Here is an 8904-nt window from a genome sequence, read left to right as displayed (position 1 = left end):
ACAGGCTCCAAAGCTACAGAGAAACCCTGTCTTGAAAAAACAAAAACCAAAAAAAAAAAAAAAGGAAAAAAAATGCCTGCCAGACTTACCTATAGGCCACTATGATGGAGGCATCTTCTCGATTCAGGTTACTTCTTCCCAGATGACCCTAGCTCGTGTCAAGTTGACAACACATTAACCTGCACAGTTCTGCAGGTGTCTTTTACAGACAGTAAGATAACAACACGCGCCTTTGTTTTAAATTGAATTTTACGTGTGTTTGTGTGTGTCTGAGTGGATGTCTGTGCACCACACACACACAGGAGCCCTTAGAGGCCAGAGGAGGCTTCAGATCTTTTGGAACTGGGTGATTACAGATGGCCAAGAGTCACCAAGGGGGTGCTGGGAACCGAACGTGGGTCTTCTGCAAGAACAACACCTCGCCAGCTCACACACATCATTCCTGAGACAGGGTCTTGTTAAGTAGCTCAAACAGGTCTCGTGACTCGTTTCCATGAGTTCTGGAATTTACAGTTATATGCCGTCACTATTGTTTACAGTTCACCCCTTTCAAGTGTAAAACAGTAGATTTTAGTGTAGAGAATCATTCAAACATCATCAAAATCAATCTTCATATTACTATCACATTAGATGATATAAATGACATATAATATTTATGCCCTGGCAATCCTGAAGCATGCGGGTGCAGCCCATGTATGGTGGTTCTGTTGAACTTGTCCATATTGGGTTTCATGTTGATGAGGACGACTGACCAGGTCTCTTCCTCAAGAAGGCACCACTCAGGACCTTTGGAAAATCAGGCAGTGCTATTAACCGCTGAACGATCTCTCCAGCCCCTAGACGACCTTAGAGGACTCTGACCCTCAATGACCACTAATCTGCTTCCTGTCATATTTTTATTTGTTTGTTTTGTGTTTTGAAAGAGGGTCTCTCTATGTAGTTCTGGCTGTTCTGGAACTTGTCATAAAGACTAGACTGCCCTGGAATTCACTGGAGAGTGGCAGCTGGTCTTGAACTCCTAATATTACTGCCTCAGCCTAAGTGATAGTATTCCATGGAGGCCTTGTGGAGCAACCATAGCATGTCTGACTCTGAGTGCGAGAGGGTACCACCATGTCCTTTTGTTCTGACATTTATTTGTGCATTTATTTAGACAGCGAGTGTGTTGAAACAGGACAATGGTGGCCAACATGACACATGGTTTCTCAATTTCCTAATAAAGCAATGGGCCTCCCATTTCGAAAGCTCTGTCTGGAAAGGCTTTGGGAGACTTCAGTGATGATGGGTCTCCTGGATGCAGTCTGGTTTGTTGTAGTCTCTAGTTCTGATAATGTTTACGTTGTCCTCCTGTGTCATTCCAGTATGTGCATTATGACGGCTTAGGAGGGGCAGTCTGAGACGGGGATGACAATTAAGCCTCAAAAGCATTATGGCATTATATCTGTCCACATGGCTTTTGTCAACGGATACCGGTGACGATGTGAGCATGGTTTCCTTCAGAGATACTGAGAAATATTAGAGGAAGCCACACCTACTTTAAATAAGCTAAGAGGTTACAGATTGGGTGATTTGAATCTCTTGTGTCTTTCCAGACTGGCTTCAGGAGTAGCCACAAGTAGCTTGATGAACTGCAGTGGTCCTTCAGAACCCCCCAACAGATGACCTAAGTAACTGGCATCCTTTAGAACCCCTTCATGCCAATCACAGCTGTTTGCTGCCAAACTATATTGGCCATTTTAAACCTTCTGTGTCCTGTATTTATGATCATCAACTTGAACTTTTAAAAATAATATTATTTATTCTTTGAAAAAAAGAAGAGTGTGTGTGTGTGCGTGCATGTGTGTGTGCTTGTGTGTGTGCGTGTGTGTGCATGTGTGCGTGTGTGTGTGCGTGTGTGTGCATGTGTGCGTGTGTGTGCGTGTGTGTGCGTGTGTGTGCATGTGTGTGTGTGCGTGTGTGTGCGTGCGTGTGTGCATGTATTGTGTGCGTGTGTGTATGTGTGTGTGCGTGCGTGTGTGTGTGCATGTGTGTGTGTGTGTGTGCGTGTGTGTGTATGTGTGTATGTGTTTACAAGTGCATGTGGAGGTCAGGGGACAACTTGAGAGAGTTGGTTCTCTCCCTCTACCGTGTGAAGGATCAAACTCAGGATGTCAGGTTTTGTGGCTAGTTTCTTTATCTGCTGAGCCATCTTTCCAGTCATGAACATGAAGTTTTTATTTATCTTGAGTAAGTACCTGTAAGCAGAATTATTTGGTTATATAGTGGTAATTCTATATTTAATCATTTGAAGAACCACTAGTGTAGCTAGAATATATATATATATATATATTTATACATAATATATATAATTATACACCATGACCAAGTTAGCACTATCACTGAAATGCTGAGATGGTTCAACATATATAAGTCAGTAAATGTAATAAGCCGGGGGCTGGAGAGATGGCTCAGAGGGTAAGAGCATTGCCTGCTCCAAAGGTCCTGAGTTCAATTCCCAGCAACCACATGGTGGCTCACAACCATCTGCAATGAGGTCTGGTGCCCTCTTTTGGCCAGCAGGCATACACACAGACAGAATATTGTATACATAATAAATAAATATTAAAAAAAATAAATATAATAAACCTCTAAATAGACTTAAAGGTTAAAAAATCACCTGATCATCTCAATAGAAAAACAGAAAAGGCCTTTCACAAAATCCAACAAACGTCCTAGAAAATATAGGTCTAGAAGGGAAGCTACTTCAACACAATAAAAGCTACCTATGAGAGGAACTCGCAGCCAGCATCTTTCTAAATGCTGAAGAGCATGAAGCAACCCCACTGAAGTCAGGAACAAGACAACATTGTGTTTGAAATACTAGCTGGAGCAATAAGAAAGAGAAGGAGATTAAACAAATACAATCAGAGAAAGGAAAAGTAAAACTATCCCTAGTAGCAGATGATGTGATTCTATTCATTAGAAATCCCAAAAATTTTACCAGAGAACTCCTAAAACTGAGAAACAATTTCGGCAATGTGGCAGGATATAGAAAGAACCTGCACAAATCAGTAGCTTTTTTTTTTTATACACCACCAACAAGCATCCTAAAGGGACTCTAGCCAGCCCAAGCACGGCAAGCATCTGCCTTACTAACACTGGTCCTTTCACATAAAGAGAGGGTTGTGTGGTGGTGGTGAACACTGTCCCATCCACGATAGCCTCAGAAAAATGTTGGTCTTCTTCCTCCTCCTCCTCCTCCTCCTCCTCCTCCTCCTCCTCCTTCTTCTGTTTTTTCGAGACAGGATTTCTCTGTAGCTATGGAGCCTGTCCTGGAACCAGCTCTTCTAGACCAGGCTGGCCTTGAACTCACAGAGATCCGCCTGCCTCTGCCTCCTGAGTTCTGGGATTAAAGGCGTGAGCCACCACTGCCTGGCACAGCCTCAGAGAAAATGAAGCATCTAGGAATAACCTTAGCCAAAACAGTGAAGAACCTTTGCAACGGACTTTAAAACTGAAGAAAGAGGTAGAAAAAGACATTCTAGAAAATGGAAAGACATCCCATGCTGATGGATTGGTAGAATTAACATTGTGAGCTGGGCAGTGTTGGTACATGCCTTTAATCTCAGCAGAGGCAGGTGGATCTCTGTGAGTTTGAGGCCAGCCTGATCTACTGAGGGAGTTCCAGGATAGCCAGGACTGTTAACAGAGAAATCCTATTTTGAAAGAAAAGTTAAAAAAATAAAAATAAAAGGAAAACCCAAACATTATAACCAAAAACAAAAAACCCACCAACCTAATTGGGACTGTGAGGTGCTAAATTAACTTTGAACAATATCAAGAGGACTACGTTGTATCCTGGGTCACCAAAGGTAACTGAGCCTCAAACTGTGCGAGAAAGCTGGCCTGGAGCTCCTCCTCATGGCCAGACCATGGAGATGGCTGGGTGGATATCTGCCCCACCTCAGTGTACACAGACACAGCATTCTAAGGCGGTCCTTCTGAGCAAGGTTATATGCTTCCCGTGTGATCTAAATCGTGATTCCTCCCCCCTAATACCCACTTTTCATCAGTTTTGAGATTATCATACAAAGTAATGGGTTTTATTATGGCAATCTTTTGCCTTTTTTAGTGAAATATTAAGATTGTTTTCTCTTTCCAAAGGATTCTTATTGATTTTAAACAACATCTCACGTAGAGTAAGGTGATGTAGAACTCACTATGAAGGGGAGGATGACTTAAAACCCTAATCCTCTCGGGCGCTGGGATCTGGCTTCCATGGGAAATCCTTTCCCTAGTTCTGTGTGGGATGCCATTGAATTTTGGTGGTGATTATGATGACTCTGTAGATAGTTTTGCTTTGGTAATTATATAGTTTCGCAATATTAATTCAGCCATTACACAATCGTGGAAGTCCTTTTGTTTTCTAGTGTCTTCTTCAGTGTCTTCAAGTTTTCCTTGCCGCAGTATTTCACCTCATTAAGGTTTATTCCTTTTTTTTTTTTGTTTTTTTTTTTTTTTTTTTTTTTTTTTTTTTCGAGACAGGGTTTCTCTGTGGAGCCTGTCCTGGAACTAGCTCTTATAGACCAGGCTGTTCTTGAACTCACAGAGATCCGCCTGCCTCTGCCTACCGAGTGCTGGGATTAAAGGCGTGCACCACCACTGCCCGGCAGGTTTATTCCTTTTGAAGCTTTGTGAGTGGGATATTTTTTTTTTCTCTACAAGTTTATTAGTATATTGAAAAGCTACTAATTTTTGTATGTTGATTTTTTTCTTTTGGTTTTTGGTTTTTTGAGATAGGATTTCTCTGTCTAACAGCCCTTGCTCTTCTGGAACTCACTAGGTAGACCTGGCCTTGAATTCACTGAGATCCACCTGCCTCTGCCCTGGGATTAAAGGCGTGCCCTACCGCCGCCACTGTCTGCTGCAGATTGACTTTGTATTATGCCATTGTGCTGAAAGTATTCTTCAGATCTAAGAGTGTCCTCAGGACCTTTCAAGGGGAGGGTCTTGTCACCTGCAAATATACATGATCTGATTTTTTCCTTTCCTACCTGCACTTGCTCCATCTTTTCCCCATTTATTGTCCTTTTGCTTTAGCTAAGACTTCAAGCACGATATTGTATAGACTAAGACCAGGGGGGCACCCTTTTCTCACTCCAGATTTTAGAAGAAATGCTCTCAGTTTTCCCCAAAAGCTGAAGTACCTCCCTAATTTGTGTCATCCTTGTGCAGGCACATGCTGCCCCCTCTATGTCATTTCCAGCTCAGTGTGTGCCGCCCAGTATGCATTCCTTATATCTATTCATTTCCCTGTGGACCCACTTCCAAAATGCTTCTTTAATTATCTCTGCAAGCCAGTTGCTACCCCAGTGCTCCAGGAGATCAAATGCCAAATTTCTGTAAATACACTCTGATTCCTAAAAATGCTCTGATTCTTCTCCAAACCACCAAGTAATCTCCCCCGACCCCAGAAACCCTTTCTGTGTAGCCCTGGCTGTCCTGGAACTCGCTCTGTAGACCAGGCTGGCCTTGAACACATAAAGATTCACTTGCCTCTGCCTCCCACATATGCGGGGATTTAAGGCATTTGCTACACACCTGGCTATATCTAAACTTCTTTCCCTCTCTTCCTCTTGTCTGTCTGTCTGTTTTCAGATATCTCACTAAGTAGCCTTGACTGTCCTGGAACTCAGGACGTGGATGTAGATAGACAACATTGGCCCTAAACTCACAGAGATCCTCCTGCCTCTGCTTCCCAAGCACTAATAGTACTAAGGAGTGTTCCACCACCTAGGTTTCTTGCTACATTCTCTCCCTTGTCCCTTTTGTTCTTAAGGACTTGACTGACTTCCTGAGTTCCATGTGTCTTTCAGAATTCCCTTCTTGTCTCTTTTTCCCACTAAGAGTTTCTTTGAATTGTTTTCTTTCCTCTCTACTTTCAGGCCTTAGCTTACATGTTAATTACCCAGGGAGATGGTCATGTGATGGCCATTATAGTTTATTATGCTTAGAGCCTGTATTATCTGGCCATATAATAATACTATATAAAAAAAGAGAAAGCCAAGCCTTTAATCCCAGCACTCAGGAGGCAGAGGCAGGCAGATCTCTGGGAGTTCGAGACCAGCCTTGTCTACAAGAGCTAGTTCCAGAACAGGCACCAAAGCTATAGAGACACCTTGTCTCAAAAAAAAACCCCAAAAAGCCAAAAATAAATAAATGAGAGAGATCATATTTGTTTCTTTGTGTAAAGATTTATTTTATGTATATCTGTGTTTTGTCTGCATGTATGTATGTGAACCACATATGTTCCTGGTGCCCTTGAAAGTCAGAAAAGGACATCAGATCCCCTGGAACTGGAGTTCCAGACTTGTGACTTACCATGTGGGTAGGGGTAACCGAATCCAGTTTGTCTATGGGAGCAACCAGTGCTCTCAGTTGCTGAGACATCTCTCCAGCCCACATATCTATTTCGTAGCTTAGGATGTGTAATAAATATCTGTTTAGTAAATGAAGAGCTATGTCTTGCTAATGTGTGCCTGTAAAAACAGTCGTTGGTAGCTGGAGATGGAACTCAGTAAAAAGAGCATTTGCCTGACATACGCGGAGCCCTGGGTTCAGTTCCTATACTGCATAAACTGGGTGTGGTGGCGTAGATCTGTAGTACCAGTACTTGGGGAACAGAGGCAGGAAGAATGGAAACTCATCATCATCTTTGGGAGTTCAAGGCCAGCTTGGGTTGTGTGTGAGCCTGATTCAAAACGACAAAAAGTTCAAAGTGAGGTCAACTTTAGAACTCAGAGAGCCGGGGTGTCGTCAGGGCTCTGCCTTTATACGCCAATGGCCTCCATGGCTCCTCTCACCCCGTTTTCCTTCAGTGTGACTTTGAACCCCCAGATTGGTATCAAGAATGAGTCTATACAGGTGTGCAGTCTCAGGGGCCAAGGCAGGAAGATCAAGGCAAGTTTGAAGCCAATCTGGGTTACATAGTGAATTTCAGACCAGCCTGGGGCTAAAGAGATACTGTCTCCGTCTGCTCCCCACAAAAGAGTGGGTTTGCAGGTTCACAATTCCCCTTCATGCCATCTTTCTCTCCTCCGCTCCCCAGGACAAAGGAACGTTTCTGTCTGAGTCAGGATTCCTGATTCTGAGCAATGGAAATGGAGTCCTGTAAGTAACGGAAAGACATTTGTTGGAAAGAAATCAAGCAGCTTTCAGAGGGATTGTTAGTCTTATAACCAGGTGAAAGTCCAGACAAGTCAGATATGAGCAAAAGTCCAGACAAGTCAGAGTGAGCAGAGTCCGGTTAGGATAATGGCAGCAGCAGGCACTGTTGCCACCGGACAGGACTGACCGTAGGGAGAACTTCCACACAGCTGCAGCTGGTTCCTGAGCGTTGGCATGCAGCCTTAGTCGGCCTCTGTCTCCGGCACCTTCTGTTTGGCATATGTGAATTGCGTCTGAGAGATTCCCAAGGGTACGAAGCCTATGTGAAACTTGGCTGGGAAAAGCCCAGTACACTGAGATATTTCTTAATCAACAGTTCACATTGGCGTCGTCCCTTTGGATGCTTAGGTAGGATGTTTAGGAATATGGACATCAACTTGCTAAAGGTGTAAGGTGGAGAACAATAAAGAGGCCCTTGGCTAAGGGAAGGTGTCTCCGTCTGAGAGAGGCTCGGTGTCCCCACCCCACCCCACCCCCGCCGAAGCTGGAAAGGCTAACATTGTTCGTTTATTTATTTATTTATTTATTTATTTATTTATTTATTTATTTATTATGTATACAATATTCTGTCTGTGTGTATGACCGCACCAGACCTCATTACAGATGGTTGTGAGCCACCATGTGGTTGCTGGGAATTGAACTCAGGACCTTTGGAAGAGCAGGCAATGCTCTTAACCTCTGAGCCATCTCTCCAGCCCCCCTAACATTGTTCTCAAGGTGCCCTGTGCCCTGTGTCTTCTTCCGCAGACCTGTGTGAACCCCCACCTATCGACAACATTTGGGGCCTGATGTGAGGTGTGAAGACGTACAGTTGTTCTGGACACTTGGAAGGACTGGAGGAAGCATGCTCTCGGGGGTAAGAGGACTCCAGTATTGGCAGGGTCACGGGACACTTCCCATCTCAGGGGCAGCAGTCTGTGCAGCTATTAAAATGCCTGTTAAAAGGAAGCGGAGTGGAAGGGAAGGAGAAACAGCTACAGAGCTTTTGATCTTAATTAAACGACACTGCCATTTGGTTTCAGGCAGCTCCTCATGCTCTGTTAAAACTGGCGGTGTGGAAGCAAAAGTTTTTCTTTTTAAAGATTTTATTTACTTATTATGTATACAGTGTTCTGCTGGGGACACCAGGTCTCATTGCAGATGGTTGTGAGTCACCATGTGGCTGCTGGGAACTGAACTCAGAACCTCTGAAGAGCAGCCAGTGTTCTTAACTGCTGAGCCATCTCTCCAGCCCCAGAAGCAAGTGTTGAGAGCTTTGAGGAGAGCTCATCAGAAAGGAGAGTCCATACCATTAAAAATTTGACCTTTATATAATTTAATTTAAAGTGTCTGGAGCTGTTGCAGAGTGAGGTGTCTCTTAAAGCTTGATCTGAAACAGGGAAGTGAAAGGGAGCACATTGTGCCTGGAAACTGTGTCAGCAGAGAAGGCTCTTCTCAGAAAGACAAGAGTGCTGTTTCAGAGGAAAGTCAAAGTGGGGAGGGCCAAGCCTGTGGAGATGACTCTCCTCCCTCTCCATCTGACGAAACAGATTTACAACCGAGAAGGGCTACAAGGCCCTGGGACAAAGAGCGAAAAAGGAAACTTCTCAGTAGAGAGAAGGAAAAGAAAGGAAATAAAAAAGGAAATTTCCCAATAGAGAAGAGGGAAGGAAAGGAAGGAAATAAAAAAGGAAATTTCCCAATAGAGAAGAGGGAAGG

The sequence above is a fragment of the Microtus ochrogaster genome, chromosome 21, assembly GCF_000317375.1.
Source record: "Microtus ochrogaster isolate Prairie Vole_2 chromosome 21, MicOch1.0, whole genome shotgun sequence".
Lineage (NCBI taxonomy): Eukaryota > Metazoa > Chordata > Mammalia > Rodentia > Cricetidae > Microtus > Microtus ochrogaster.
This window is presented reverse-complemented; position numbering follows the sequence as displayed.